Source organism: Petaurus breviceps, unplaced genomic scaffold (assembly GCF_028583685.1).
Source record: "Petaurus breviceps papuanus isolate PSGF00001 unplaced genomic scaffold, PetGlider_PUasm1.0 76, whole genome shotgun sequence".
Taxonomy (NCBI): Eukaryota; Metazoa; Chordata; class Mammalia; order Diprotodontia; family Petauridae; genus Petaurus; species Petaurus breviceps.
This window is the reverse complement of record NW_027186473.1, coordinates 21,946,949-21,963,839: the sequence shown is the minus strand read 5'-3', so window position 1 is coordinate 21,963,839 and position 16,891 is coordinate 21,946,949. Positions and strand designations below refer to the sequence as shown.

The window sequence follows — 16,891 nt, the reverse complement described above, 5'->3', positions numbered from 1 at the left end:
TGTCCACATAGCAAAGTGGGGAGTCTTGCACAGTTCAATGGTTGGGAAGTTAACATACGATGCTTCAGTCAGAGGCTGGTTATCTGCCCCCGGATCAGTGACCACCAAGAGGCAAGGCTCCCTGAAAGCTGCCTGTATCTGGTTAGTGAAGGTGCCTGGTGTGAAACATCCATCAATAGGCGTGCACCAGTGGCAGCAAAAAATTTCAAAACAGCTTGCTGGCCAGTGTTCCTGGATGGGATGACTAACATCAGCTGGGTTTTCAATAGCAACAATGACACAAGATGCCAGCAGAAGTTTTTTCCCAACTTCTCTTCAAATTAATGATGTAGATGCCATCTCTCTTTCTTTTGTAGATATACTGTTCCATTTGGAAGTCCAAATTGGTGCCACCCAAATGGGTTCCTGCAGGAAGAAACTTGAGGACATCCTACTCCTTCATGTGTAAGACATCTAGGGCTCCAGATATTTTTAAACTTTCCCTTTAAAGTTACAATGGAAATGAGGAACAATGCTTTCAGGTAGCACGGAATGATGAATAAGTAATATTCTTTTCTTTTTGGAGGGGTAATTAGTGTTAAGTGATGTGCCCAAGGTCACATGGCTAGTAAGTGTTAAGTATCTAAGGCTGGATTTGAACTCAGGTCCTCCTGACTCCAGGGCCAGTGCTCTATTCACTGTACCACCTAGCCTCCCCCTGATGAATACACATTTGTAAGGAAAAGATAAATAAATTAGAAAACTACCTAGGGTATACATTCCAAGATGTAAATAACTTATGATTTATCTAACTGTGTATCTGTTTTAGTGACTATCAAACTTTACTGCAATTTTTGTGTAATAAAAATTTCTTGGATATTGAATAAGTCAGAGTAACGATAGCTTATAGAAAACAGAAACCTTATTAAAGTCTTTTCCATGCATGGTTTCATATCTCAAGGTTGCTCCATTTGTTTTTTCAGGCCCATGAAAAATCTACCTGTAAATACTATAACTGCAATTACTATTAACTCAAACTCAAATTTTAAAATTGATTATATGTTTTGGTCACCTTTGAGAAATTGGGGCATTGCCTTCAAAAAGGTTGTGTAACATTGTCGTAGACACTATTGAGAAGTTTCAATTTCCTTTTGTTATTTTTCCAGTCACTTTTTTTTTTTACCCTACTTCTTTAGTTCTGGAAACAAGCTTGTCTGCTTTATATAATGGGGAAGAAGGCCTATGCTAATTCACATGGAATAGTTTCTTTTTTCTAACTCTCTTCCCTTAGCAATACAATATGATATCTAAATGGCTTAGGAATAATTTAGGCAATTTTCAACATAGTCTTATCTAGAAAGAAGAAAAATGTATTATGTAGTTATTATGTTGAAGACTGCATGTCCCTGAGTAGCTTGTACTCTGAGTTTAAGGATAATGTCAGGAAATTTTGCCCTTTGGAGAAGAAATTGACAATATGCTACCACATGTAATATGGGCTTTTGCAAATGTAGAAATCTTTCAGGGAAAATCTACTCTTGGTTTGAATATTAATAATAGGCTATTGAATATCAGTCCTCTGTGAGTGAATTTATAACTGAAGAGCTAATCATTGTGAAACCCCATCCTAGAATAACATCAAAGCATGCATTTACTGCATTTTAAAGGAACAAGACACTAATAGAAAATCAAAGGAATATTTCATATTGCATGATAGAATTTTTTAGCATTTAAGCATATGCACATATTTGCAAGTTAAAATAAAACTTAAGGTTCATCAGGGAAACACCAATGAAAAGATAATTGATTCAGAATATGCTACAGTTCTGAAAAGTTTAATGAAGCACAAGATACAAGTCAATGATGACTAAAGGTTTTAGTGATCCAAGAAAGATAAAGGAAAAATACTTTTTTACATAGTAATGATTTATTATTGTATTTCCATTGTTCCTTAAGAGAGAAAGCAACACATTTTGGATGAAGAATATTTGTACAACTTGAAAAAAAATCAGACAATGATAATTTAATGGCCCTATGCTTGTTTTTACTTCTAACTTTTCTCAGAGAAAAAAAAAAACTTTTCCATTTAATTAGATGTCCCAAGGGTATTTCCTAACAGGAAAAGAATGCAGCAAGTACTCATTATTCTAATATTTGTAGGTATACTTTTCTAGGCCAAAATATTTTGGTGTTCCCAGTTTCTTGCTATTATGTTTGGTCGGGAATCATGGGTAAATTATGGGGGTGTGGGAAGCAGAGTAGAATGATGGATATGGAACTGGACTTGGAGTTAAGGGGAAGGTTGGGTTCAAATACTACCTCACAAACTTGTTAGCTGTGAAAGTAGAGTCATTTATCCTGTCTGATCCTGAATTCTCTTATGTTTAAAATGGAAGGGTTGGATTTTTGGGCACATAGATCCCATCTAATTGTCAATCCATTAAATTGTTATTGATTTATTGAACCTGCAAAAACTGAAATCTAGACTTAGACAACAATGTCCCTATGCTGATGCAGCAACCCCATGATGGCACACATGAAACAACTAGTTAACACATATTTCAGTGGGAAACTGGTATTCCTCTTAACGCTAAAGTTCTTATTCTCTGAAATACATACACACACACGAGCTAATGTGTCTCCTTGAGTCTTTGCTCTCTTTTTATAACTTAAGTTACAGCATAAAAACAGTAAAAAAAAAAAAACAAACCCAAACAATCAGTAAAACTAGGAGTAAGAAGATTAAATTATCAGTAATCAGAGGGTGAGGAGATGTAGGCTCTAGTTCTGTTTTTATTTTTCACTAACTAGATGTTTGAAATAAAACAATGACTCAAATGGATTAACCAGTTAACCATTTTGTATCTAGGCTTCCTCATTTGTGAAAGAGGTAAGATTATTTTAAGCAGTTTTCTATAAAATGCATGCCAATAGAGGATAGAGAAAAACAATGTTTAATTGAAAATTAACATTTATTTGCTATGTGACCCCAAGCAAATCATTATATTTCCCTGAACTTCATTTTCCTTCTCTGTGATATAATTTTCTGCCCTACTCTGATTCCATTAGAATATGGTTTTTTTTTTGAGAATTATACATGAGATATGTATAACCTATTGAATATTATGTAAATGTGGTGACATTTATATAGAGGATACAGTATAAATGAGTGAGATGATGATGATGATTTGATTCTGTCTTTGATTATGTCTATGAACCACATCAGTAACATTTAACAATTACTTATTTCTAGATTTAGATACTTAAAATAGGACAGTGGAACGATCATGGATGTCTAATAGTGGGGCAGGTAAATAATGAATAATATGCAGGGAAATTGAGGCAAAAAATCAGGAAAACGTATAACAAGATAAGAAGAAATTGAGTTATTTTGCTTCATGCCCTCACATCTCTGTTCTACAATGTCAATTCTTATATTTTTATTAGAGAAAGAAGTTTTGTGATCTATAATGCACTACGCAGAAAAAGAAAAAATCACATTGAGAGATGGGAATATGCTTTGCTAAAAAAAGAATGAATCTTTAGTTAAGAAATTTGCTTTTACTATAAGATGCCAAGCAACCAGTGAACTAAGTGGTCCTTTCAGTTCTAAATCTATGATATCTTGAATAAAAATCAAACAATGTTAAAAAGATGGAGCAGACATGTCTTTGATTTAAAGTTTTCCAATCAACTTGTTCCATTCCCTTTCTTTGGGCTTTTATCTGCATTCAGAATGCTCAGGTTGACCATACATCTTTCTTAGTGACTTGTCAAGAAACACTAGTCTCTCATATATTTACACTGGATCTCAGTTTTAATTACCTCACTGTGTGTAGGTGTGCATATATGGGTGTATGTATGTAAATGTATATGCATATATACTCACATATGCATGTGCACATATAGTTAAATGTACATATATGTATGTGTGTATATGTATAGATAATATATTTCATTTGATCCATGGGATGAGCCAATTCTATTGCAGAGATTGTAGGATCATAGATCTACAGTTGGGAGGGACATGAGAGGATATCCAGTCCATTGTTCTCATAATACTGACTAAGAAAGTAAAAGCCAGCCTAACTAAAATGGATTATTAAGAGTCACATATGAAAGAAATTGTTGAGCTAGCATTTGAGTGTAGGTCCTTTGAAGCCAAATCCAAATTTCTGTTCATTGTTCCATGCTGTCTCTTGAATTCTTCTCTGCTATTGAATCTCTAACCACATCTATGATTTTCTTCCAGCACTTCTGGTTCTAGGTTCTTCTTATATTCCAAGGCTCCTCTAGGGCAAATGGTTAGAAATATGTAAGGCTTTGAGTCCTTGAGTGTGCACCTTCTGAGTGCAATTATAACTTGATCACAAAAATAATTAATGCACCAATAACACCCCACCAACAAAACAAAACAAAATCCTTTTTAAGGAGATAGACAAGAAGTAGGAGTTACTACTACATGCTTTGGAGACCTAATTATTGCTGCAATTGGTTCATGTTAGCCCAAGTGAGGCTAAGGATGGGAGCTATATCCTTCTCAGGGTTCACAGAATCATAGTATTTAGGAGTAAGAGAAACATTGGCAATCATCTGCAGAACAAAGTTCTTTATTGTTCATCTAAGGTGGACTTAGATTTTGGTAAATTTGGGTTCTAATTCTGGTTTTATTGATTTCTCATGTACCTCTGGGAATACCACTTCCTCTTTTTGTTCTCCTGGAATATGTATATGTGGGCCTTAGGCATTATTAGCTTGCCCAGAATGTCATTGCTTTCTTGAGTCTTTTAAAAGTGAACTTTTATCAGATAGATATTTTTAAAATTCAATAAAAATGTTTTTTTTCCATACCCTATACAAAATGAGAGAGACATAGAGAGACAGAGAGAGAGAGAGAGGGAGAGAGAGAGGGAGAGACAGAGAGAGAACTCATTATTTTGGTAGTATCATAGTAGCATTGAGGTAGACTCCATTCTCATAGATTCTCATTATATAAACATGCAAGACATGAAGACTTCATGGTCAAGAAGCTCAACAGCTACCATTCTCATGTCTTCTTACATACAGTGAGAGCTAACACTTAAAATAGTTTTAAAAGAATTATTTAATACTGGAAAATCAACACTGTCCTTCAATCTGGAGGTCAATAAATGCTCTTCCTTTCAGAAAAGCATTTTAGCACAATCTAGCTGGAGAGTCAAATAATTAATTGGTAGCTTCTGAATCTATGAATTCTAATGTACTATAATCCACAGCTAAACCTACAGTTTGATTACCTTCTTAGTTTGACTTATCAAACCCCAGCAGGGAACCCTAATTATGTCGCTTATGATTACCATCTGCCCTTCAGAGGTGATGCTAGTAGTGCTCAAGCAGAGCTATGGAGTCACTCTATGGCTTAAGGAGGCTTACAGTTCAGAGATACAAGTGGTACTATACTATACTATATATTATACTAAGAGCATCAAAGAAAATGGGCATCACCCACTTAAGCAGCTAAAAATGAATATGTTATGAAGGATATTAAAGTTATTAAAATTGAAAACTTTGTGGTGAATGATAACATGACTGAAGCATAAGCAAATGTTTATATTAAAGATTTTCTGTAGTATTCATATACACCTAAATGTGTCTATGTAAGTTTATAAATATTATATATATGTATACATATACATATATACACATGCATGTGTGTATAGATATGCGTGTATGTATATGTGTGTGTATTCCAAATCCTAGATTTGGAAAGATTAACAAGCTTAAGTGTTCAAGTTACCAAATCTGTTTGTAGAGCAGTAAAATTCAATTGTAGACTGTCTTTAATATGACATTCTTTAATCATTAAAAAGCTACTCTGCACTAATCCACCCCTAGACTGCCTTTCAGCATATCACTATGGAGAAAGGAACAAAATGATAACAGGAGCTCCATAACAATATAAAGACCAATGGGATACCCTAACTCAACCTGGCTTATACATCAGCTTTTAAGGGTCAATACAAAAGACACCCATTGAAAGGCAGAGGGGACAATCAGAATATGCAAAATCTTTCTCTGTTCTTAGCAAATGCTTTTATCCCTCTTTGGCTGTTTATAAAACATTGAAATTGCCTTTTGAAATGTGAAAAAAAGTGTTGATTTAGTTTAAATTATACCAGACAACCAGTTTAATTCAATTTTTAATGGATAGATAGATAGACTTATGGATTTTTAAAATAAATTCCTTAGATGTTTCCTCAGATTAAGTGGTTTTTTTTTTCTCCTTTCCCTGCCAATCCCAAAGTATTTAAGGAAATTTGGGGTGAGGAAAGATTCTCAAATCTCATTTTGCTGAAATTTCCAATTTTAACTTAAATGTTTAGACTTATATATGGCATGTTTTTCTGCCTCAGGCCAGATTTAGAGTATTTTCCAAAGAAAACATTACTTTAAAATCATGTACAAACCTTTATTATTTCACTGCATCCCTAATATCTGCCCTGAACACCAGCTCCCTCTTACCAATGCCCTATTGGACATTTCATCTAGATGTCCCATATATCCCTGAAATTCCAAACACAAAGCCAAGGTTATTATATTTGCCTTAAAACCAATTTTCTTCACTTTATCCTGTTTCTGAAATTAAAAATGATATTTTGATTGCCAAAACCATGACCTTTTCTCAATCCTCCTCTTTCTTGATCTCTCTGCAAACTTTGACACTATTGACCACTCTATTCTCTTTAATACTCTTCTCTCTCTGCATTCTGGAGACATAACTACCTCCATTTTGCTGCCAAAGAGATTTTCTTAAAATGTGTATCTGACTATGTTACCCCTTGCCACACACTCAGTAAACTTCAGTGGCTTCCTGTAAACTTGAATATCAAATACAAAATCCTCTGTCTAGTGTTCAAAATCCTTTATCCATATACACATTGTCTTCCCCATCACTGCAAAATGTAAGCATTTTTAAAAAATTATTTACTCATTTTTACTTTTCAACATTTACTTGCAGAAGAGAATGTAAGCTTGTTAAGCAAACTATGTGTTTTGTGTTGTTTCTTTGTTTTTCTCTCCCTACAATCTAGCACAGCATAGGGCAGCTAGTCAGCACTTAATCAAAGTTGTTGAATTAATTAGAATCAGAAGAATCCTCCTAATCCCTCAGGCTGGCAGCTTTGTCATGCTCAAATCCTCCCTATTTCTCACTCCCCAAATCTAAACTGTTACCAAAACCCGGCAATTCCACATTTCCAATACCTCTCAAATACTCTTCCTTCTTTCCTAGGACACTGCCAAAACTCTAATGGTGACATTGTTTCATGCCTGGAGTATTGCAATTCTCTCTGTATTCCAATCCATTCTCCATTCAGTCACCAAAGTGATTTTCCTAAAACATAGATCTGACCCTGTTACCCTCTTACTCATTAAATGATACTGATTCCCTATCACTCACAGGTACAAATATAAAACTCTCTCTTTGGTATTGAAAGTGCTTCATTGGGGGCCCAGAGCCAAGATGAAGAAGTGAAAACAGGAACTTAAAGGAACTCCTCCATGAATTCCATCAGTAACCTCTAAAAGTGAATCTTAACAGATTTTAGAGTGACAGAATCCATTGGGAGATGGGGTATGGCAGATTCCCAGTCCAACAAAGTGTGTGTGTAGGACTTGCAGGGGAAGCAAGGAGCACACAGGGGCTGCACCAGTGCAGACAAGAGACCAGACCACAGCAAAGCCAGAGGGAGCCCTGGCCAGCAGATTCACCCATAGCAATGGCAATTCGCAGACCTCTTACGGCAGGATAGAGGATCTGTTGGAGCTGGGTAAAAAAAAAGCACAGGACCCATGGCAGCAGCAGTTACCCCTGGGTCTATCAAATTAAAAATCACTTACCTGAACTTGTGGGAGCCAACATGGCTGAGTAAACCCTAGCTGCTCTATTCCCCCACTCTGACCCTGAAAACCCAGAGATTATTGTCCTGCTGTAAAATCCTGGAATAGTGGAACTAGAGGGCAGGCATGGAAATCCTAGAGGAAGGGTGTGACCAAGGCTGTGCGGAGCCTGAAGTGAAGAGTGTGAGACTTCCCAATAAGCCCCATCTCAGGTGGCCAGTGAGATATACCAAAACCCAGAGGGGTGCAACCAGCAAGCATTAACACCAGAAGCCCAAGTGTGCCTTAGCATAGTCAGGGGAATCTGCAGACACTAGCATGGCCCAGCCACCAGCTGCTGAGCCTCTCTGAGCTCTAGCCTCTGGGAACAAAGCTGGAAATTTGAAGTTGCCAGAACACCCCTCCTGGACAATTTACTCTGTGAACCTTAGGGTAACCAAGGGGAAACACTGAAAACCCTGGCCTTGCCCACAGTCTAGACACCCAGAGGCTGCAGGACACAAAGTCTATAACCAGGCCCCTAGCTCCCAGCTTGAGAAGCATGGGTCATAGTCCTCTGTATCTGAGAAGCAGAAATCCACTTTAAAAGTAAGGTAATAGGCAATCATCACGGGCAAGAAGGAAGCTGGGAAAATAAAAACAAAAGTTATTCAATACTAATAGAGAGAGCAAGAACTACCAAATTCAGAGGACAACATTGACTCTATACTCACACCTGAGAACACAGAAGGGAATATGAACTGGTCTCATGCCCCAAAAACATTCTTGGAAGAGCTCAAGAAGTATTTTTTTTCTTTCTTTCTTTTTTCTTTCTTTTGTTTTTTATTGATTTGTTCATTTACTTGTAGTTTACAGTATTCAGTTCCATAGTTCTTTGAGTTTCAAATTTTCTTCCCCTCCCCCCATCACGGCAGCATACAATCAAGTAGAGGATCTGCAAATACTTTCACATTAAACATTAGTCAAGTTATAAAGAAGGATTGTATTGGATGAAATGAACAATGGGGAAGAGAAAACAAAACCAACAAGAAAAAGAAGAGGAGCAGGTAATTTGTTTCAACTTGCATTCGAACTTTGTTCTTTCTATGAATGTAGACATCTCTCTCCATCATGAGTCTTTTGGAGTTGACTTATAACCCTTGCATTGCTGAGGAGAGTCCAGTCTGTCAAAGTTGGTTGTCACACATATGTTGTGTCTGTAAATGTATATAGATTTCTCCTTGTTCTGCTCTTCTTGCTCAGCATCAATTCTTATAAGCCTCTCCAGGTAAATATGAAGTCCATCTGCTCCTTGTTTCTTATGGCAAAATAGTATTTCATTACATTCATAACTTGTTTAGCTATTCCTCAATTGATGGGCATCCCCTTAATTTCCAATTCTTTGCCACCACAAAAAGAGCTGATATAAATATTTCTGTACATATGGGTCTTCCTCCTATTTCTATGATCTCTTTGAGATACAATGCTAGAAGTGGTATTGCTGGGTCAAAGGGTATGAAATTATTTATAGTCCTTTAGGCATAGTTCTAGATTGCTCTCCAGAATGGTTGAATCAATTCACAACTCCACTAGCAATGCCTTAGTATTTCTATTTTTCCACATCCTCTCAAGCATTTGTCATTTTCCTGTTTTGTTATCTTAGCCAATATGACCAGTGAGATGTGATACTTCAGAGTTGTTTTGATTTGCATTTCTCTAATCAGTAGTGATTTAGAGCATTTTTTCATATGCTTATAGATATCTTTAATTTCTTCAGGAAGGATTTTAAAATCAAAATTAGAGAGGTAGAAGATAAATTAACCAATTCATTTAAAATTACATTTGCCAAAATGAAAAATAAAATATCACTGAAGAAAATAAATCCTTAAAAAGTAAAATTTGTGAATTGCAAAGGTAGAGTCAAAATCTAACTAGAGAAAATAAATATGTAAAAATTAAATCTGTATGTATGTAAAGGGAGCTTCAAAATTAACTGAGGAAAATAATTCACTAAAAATTAGAATCAGTCAAATTGAAACTAATGACTCTATGAGACATCAAGAATCAGTCAAAAAATCCTAAATATTGAAAAATTAGAAGAAAATGTATAATATATCAGTTGAAAAACAATCGAACTGGAGAATAATAATCTAAGAATTAGGAGAGATAATCTAACAATTATTGGTCTGCCAGAAAGCCATGATGAAGACAAAAAAAAAGCTTGAAAAACATCCTCCAAGAAATTATCAAAGAAAACTGCCCTCAGGTCCTAGAAACACAGGGCATAATAGTTATTGAAAGAATATACCCAACACCTCCTAAAATATATCCCAAATTGAAAACTCCAAGAAATATTGTAGCCAAATTCCAGAATGATCAGGTCAAGGAGAAAATACTGCAAGCAGCCAGAAAGAAATGATTCAATCATGGAACCACAGTCAGGATCACACAGGACCTGGCAGTTTCTACATTAAAAGATCAGAGGGATTGGAATATGATATTCTGTAAGGCAAAAACTCTTGGACTGCAACCAAGGATCAACTATCCAGTAAAACTAAGCACAATCTTTCAGGCAAGGGGATAGTCATTCAATGAAATAAGGAACTTCCAGAACTTCCTGGTGAAAGAAACAGAGCTCAATGGAAAATTTGATCTTCAAATACAAGTCTCAAGAGAGTCATAAAAAGGTAAACAAGGAAAACACACAAAAACAAATTCATATAATTGTAATTATATGATTGTATATGGGGATTGTAATGGGAGAACAGAAAAGGAGGAAGCAGAAAAGGATAAATTATGCCACAAGAAGAGACAACAGTATCACACTATGGTAGAGGGAAAGAAGGGGAGGAGATGAACATTATATGAACTCTCTCATTGGTTTTAGTTCAAGGAGGGAATAACATAACCAGTTAAATATGGGATTCTAACATGAAGAGAAAGAAAAACTCATTATACTAGTGGAAAAGAAGGGAGGGAGAGGAGCATTGTATGAGATTTACTCTCATCAGCTTGGTTTCAAGAAAGGAATAACATAGTTTGTTAAGTATAAAAATCTACCATGCCCTATAGAAATAAGAAGGGAAAGAAGGGAAAGGGGTGATGGTTAGAAGGGCTAGTAGAAGTAACAAGGGGGAAGGGTAGGTAAAGGGATGGGGTGGATAGAGAGAAAATACTAAGGGAGGTGGTTGTCAAAAGGAAAACTTTTAAGGTGGGGAGGGAGGAATAAAAGCATAAATAGGGGAGGGGAAAATGGAGGGAAAGAAACAGATAGCAAACACTACTGTGAATGAGAATGGGGTGAACTATTCCATTAAAATGAGGCAGATCACAGAATGGATTTAAAAAAAAATAATCCTACAATATGCTGTCTACAAGAAACACATTTGAAACAGGATTATACAAACGGGATAAAGGCAAAAAGATGAAGTAGAATAAATTATCCTTCAGCTAAAGTAAAAAGAAAAAAAAAGCAGGGGTAGCTTTCCTTATCTCAGATAAAGCAAATGCAAAAATAAATCTAATTAAAAGAGATAAAGAAGGAAACTATATCTTGCTAAAAGGCATCATCAAGAATGAAGCAACATCATTACTAAACATATACATACCAAGTGGTATAGCATCCAAATTCCTAGAGGAGAAGTTAAGGGAGTTAGAGGAAGAAATAGATAGCAAAACTATATTAGTGAGGAACCTCAATCTCCCTCTCTCTGAACTTGACAAATCTAACCTTAAAATAAACAAGGAATAAGTTAAGCAGGTAAATATAATTTTAGAGAAGTTAGATATGATAGACCTCTGGAGAAAATTGAATGGGGATCAAAAGTAATATACTTTCTTCTCAGTGGTACATGGCACATACACAAAAATTGACCATGTACTGGAGTATACAAACTTCCCATTTTAGTGCATCAAGGAAGAACTATTCAATACATCCTTGTCAGATCATGAAGCAATAAAAAAATATGTAATAAAGGGCCATGGAAGGATAGATTCAAAACTAATTGGAAACTAAATAACTAAATCCTAAAGAATGAGTGGGTCAAACAAAAATTATAGAAACAATCAGTAACTTCATTCAAGAGAATGACAATAATGAGACAACATATCAAAACTTGTGGGATGCAGCAAAATCAGTTCTTAGAGGAAATTTTATATCTCTGAATGAATACATGAATAAAATAGAGAAAATGGAGATCAATAAATTGGACATGCAACTGAAAGAGCTAAAAATAATCCTCAATTAAATATTAAATTAGAAATATGGAAAAAGGGGTGGCTACATGGCATAGTGAATAGAGTCCTGAAGTCAGGAGGACCTGAGTTCAAATCTGGCCTCAGACACTTAGCACTTACTAGCTGTGTGACCTTGTGAAAGACACAACCCCAATTGCCCTGCATTTCCCCTCCAAAAAAGCAAAACCAAAACAAAATAAAAACCCCAAACCCAAAAATACTGAAAATCAAAGGAGAGATTAATAAAACGGTTGGATTAGTAAATAAAACTAAAAGCTGGTTATGTGAAAAAAAGACAATAAAATTGATAGAGCTTTAGTCAATAAGATAAAAAAAGAAAGAAGAAAACCAAACTATGAGTATCAAAAATGAACAGCGAGAATCTACCTTCAAAGAAGAGGAAATTAAAACAATAATTAGGAATTATTTTGCCCAATTGTATGGCCATAAATTTGATAATCTTGTGAAATGGATGAATATTTATAAAAATATAAATTACCCAGATTAAAGGAAGCAAATTACTTAAATGACCCCATCTCAGAAGAGGAAATTGAACAAGTCATCAATGAATTCACTAGGAAAAAAAAATCTCCATGGCCAAATGGATTGACTAGTGAATTCTACCAAACATTTAAAGAACAATTTATTCCAATACTTTACAAGCTGTTTGGAAAAATTGGAGAAGAAGGAGTCCTACCAATTTTTTTTTTTCATGACACAAATGTGGTATTGATACCTAAATCAGGAAGAAACTAAATGGAGAAAGAAAGTTATAGACCATTTTCCCTCATGAATATAGATGCAAAAATTTTAAATAAAATATTAGCAAAAAGACTACACCAACTTGTCAAAAGAATAATACACTTTGACCAGGTATGATTTATTTCAGAGATACAAGGATGGTTCAATATTAGGGAAACCATCAGTATAATCAATCATATCAAAAGGAAAACAAGTAGAAATCATATGATTAACTCAATAGATACAGAAAAAGGTTTTTGACTAAATACAACACCCATTCCTATTAAAACACTAGAAAGTATAGGAATAAATGGAGTGTTCCTTAAAATAATAAATAGCATTTGTCTAAAAACATCAGCAAGTGTTATATGTAATGGGGATATGCTAGAAGCATTTCCAATAATATCAAGGGTAAAACAAGGATGTCCACTGTCACAATTCTTATTCAATTTGGTACTAGAAATCTTAGCAGAAGCAATAAGAGAAGAAAAAGAAACTGAACGAATCAAATTAGGCAAAGAAGAGATTAAACTATCACCCTTTGCAGATGATATGGGGATATTTTTAGAGAATACTAGAGAAGCAAGTAAAAAATAAACTACTTGAGATAATAAATTTAGCAAAGTTGCAGGATATAAAATAAACCCACATAAATCTTCGTCATTCCTATATATTTCTAACTAAATCTGACAGCAAGAGATAGAAAGAGAAATCCCATTTAAATTATTGTAGACTTAAAATATTTGAGAATCTATCTGCCAAACAAACCCAGGACCTATATGAACACAATTACAAAAGACTTCTCACACAAATAAAGTTACATCTAAATAATTGTAAAAAAAAAAAAAAACATCAGTTGCTCATGGCTGCATTAAGCCAATATTAAAAAAATGACAATTTTACTTAAATTAAACTACATATTTAGTGCCATTGGAATTAATTCTTCAAAAATTTACTTTATAGAGCTAGAAAAAATAGTAACAAAATTCATTTGGAAGAACAAAATTTCCAGAATATCAAGGGAATTAATAAAAAGAAATGCTAGGGAAGATGGCCTAGCCATAGCAAATTTTAATCTATATTTTAAAGTAGCAGTCATCAAAACTACTTATTACTGGTTGAGGAATATAGAAGTGGATCAGTAGAATAGATTAGGTACAGGAGACACAGAAGTCAATGACAATAGTAATCTACTATTTGAGAAATGTAAAGACCACAGCTTTTGGGATAAGAACTCACTATTTGACCAAAGCTGCTGAGAAAATTAGGAAATAGTATGGCAGAAATAGGGCATACACCAATATCTTACACTATATACCAAAATAAAGTCTAAATGAGTGCACAATTTAGGTATAAAGGCTGATATTGTAAGCAGTCTGGGAGAGCAAAGAATAGTTTATCTGTCAGATTTATAGAAAAGAGAAGATTTTGTGACCAAACAAAAAGTAAAAAAGTATAATGAAATGCAAAACAGATAATTTTTTATTACATTAAATTGAAAATTTCTGTACAATTAAAGCCAGGGTAACCAAGATTAAGAGGGAAGTGGAAAATTGGGAAATAATTTTTACAACCGGTATCTCTGATAAAGGCCTAATGTCTAAAATATACAGAGAATTAAGTCAAATCTATAAAAATACATGTCATTCCCCAATTGATAAATGATTAAAGGATATTTAATGGTAATGTAATTTGAATTTGAAGATCTCTTTTGTTGGTAAAGGTAGCAGGCACTTAGCACTTAGTAAGTGATCAAGCCTCTGTTGGGGAAACAGAAGGTATGAGCTCCTGTCTCCTGTTACAGGAAGGGGATGGCTGAAAAAGGAAACTAATGCTGTGTGTATATAAGGAAAAGCCCCAGAGAGGCACAGTTAGAATTTCTTGAGACCAGCATCTGGTGGCAGAGCAGCTACAGAAGAGAGAATGGAGAACTGAGCCAGAATTTCATGAGAACTTGTGGTGGTGGAGTTTCTTCTGGACAGGATCCCAGGAACCAGGAGGCAGGAGCCATCAGCCAGGAGCCAGGAGTCAGGAGCCCAGGTGACTGAGGAAGCAAGACTGGCATGCTGAGACCTTGTTTGTGGCTTGCTTGAGCTTTTCATTCCCTGCAGGAGAAATTGTGAAGGATCTGACATGGACCATACCCTGTGAACTTCAGTGTGGAACAGGACCTACCCAGAGAGCTGGACAAAGAATTGGGAGCTGTCTACCATTAAACTCAGGTGACAATCTGGTGAATTCAGGTAGAATCTGAGACTGTGGAAGGGGATCCAGGGAATCTGAGAACAGGCCCCAAGTCAAGATGAAAAGACCTCTACCTAGGTACTGGGTAAAGATGAAATTTTAGTTTACTAGAGACCTAGAGATGGAGGGGTTTGTGTATGATACTTAGTAATTGATTCCTGAATAAGTGACTGATTGAGTTAATCAAGAATTTGCCTCATTAGTGGAAGACTTGGACTATTGAGCCATGAGTGGAAAACTTTGACTATTGTACTTTGAGATCATTGTTCTTTGTTCTAAATATTGTGACCACTTTAGTGAAAACTATGTGGCCATTTTAATGAAAAGCTGTTGTGAATATAAGTTGTAATATGGTGAATGCTGTACCTTGCTCTTCTGTGAATGTCTTGATTTTATTTGTTATGGAATAAATAGAGTGTTCACTATACTGTGTAATCAGAATCTTTAAAGCTGTTGTAGCAGCCAGCACCCCAAGCATCCCCAGGGTCGCTGCCAACACAGGTTCTTGGATCTGCTTTGACAAAGGAAAGCAACTCAGAATGGGTTAACAAGCTTACTTTAATCAGTCAAACATGTATTGTTTTCCTCATTCAGGGGAAAAAGGTCAGCACCCCAAACTTCAGAGTATACAGATAGAATCATCAAGACAGAGAAACAGATCAAGTAGACAGGTTTCCAAAAGTGTCCAACCATTGCATCCATACCAAATCAACATCTGGTTTTCAACATCTGGGTTTTTCAAAGCCGAGAGGGGGGCTCTCAACAACAGCTTCCCAGAATCCAGATCAAATCACAGAACACTTCTCAAAGTGAACCCCAAAACAAAGCTACACATCAGGGCTTATACAGCCTTCTCCTGGCTCAGAGAATGTAACAACCTTATTGACCCACTGGCCAATCAAAAAGTATCTACTGAAAAACAAGCCTCCCACCCCAGGCTCCAGGTGCACTTTAGCCTAGGGGCAGGGAAGATTTTAAAAATTTACATTCCTGTTACAGCTGTTCACAGTAGCAGTCCTCTGGAAAGCTTCTGGGCATGGCATTACAGATATGAGCAGGCAGTTTTCAGAGGAAGAAATTAAAGATATCTATAAGCATTTGAAATAAATGCTCTAAATTACTACTGATTAGAGAAATGCACATCAAAACAACTCTGAGGTACTACATGTCACAAGCCAGATTTGCTAAGATGACAAAATAGAAAAATGATAGATGCTGGAGAGGATGTGGCAAAATTGGAACACTAATGCATTGTTGGTGGGATTGTGAACTGATTCAACCATTCTGGAGAGCAATCTGGAACTATGCCCAAAGGGCTATAAATAAGTACATACATTTTGACCCAGCAATGACACTTCTAGGGCTTTATCCCAGTGAGATCATAGCAGTGATAAAAAGGACCTGTATGTAAATATATCAGCTCTTTTTATGGTGGCAAAGAATTGGAAATCAAAGGGATGTCCATTAATGGGACAATACCTAAACAACTTGTGGTATATGAATGTAATGGAATACTATTGTAATATAAGAAATGAGGAACTGACAGACTTCATAATAACATGGAGGGACTTATATAAACTGATGCTGATTGAGGAGAGCAGAACAAGGAGATCTTTATACACAATTACAGACACATAGTATGTGTGAAGCCTAACTTTGATAGGCTGGGATCTTCACATCAATGCAAGGTTAAAAGACAACTCCAAAATAACTCATGAAGGAAAGGGACATCCGTATCTAGAGAAAGAAGTACAGAATCTGAATGCAGATTGAAGCAAACTACTTTGTCTCTCTCTCTCTCTCTCTCTCTCTCTCTCTCTCTCTCTCTCTCTCT

General features: G+C 35.6%; 1 protein-coding gene across 2 annotated transcripts in view; it reads left to right on the top strand.

The window, feature by feature from the left end:
- Positions 1-250: 250 nt before the first annotated feature.
- Positions 251-16,891, top strand: part of LOC138174745 (small ribosomal subunit protein uS2-like) — a 653,351-nt gene continuing 636,710 nt past the window's right edge. The window contains exon 1 of one of the 2 annotated variants that reach the window (XM_069105042.1): positions 251-386. The gene's annotated coding sequence lies outside the window, so the exon portion shown is untranslated. The remainder of the gene's footprint in view (positions 387-16,891) is intronic. The other variant, XM_069105041.1, reaches the window with a different exon arrangement.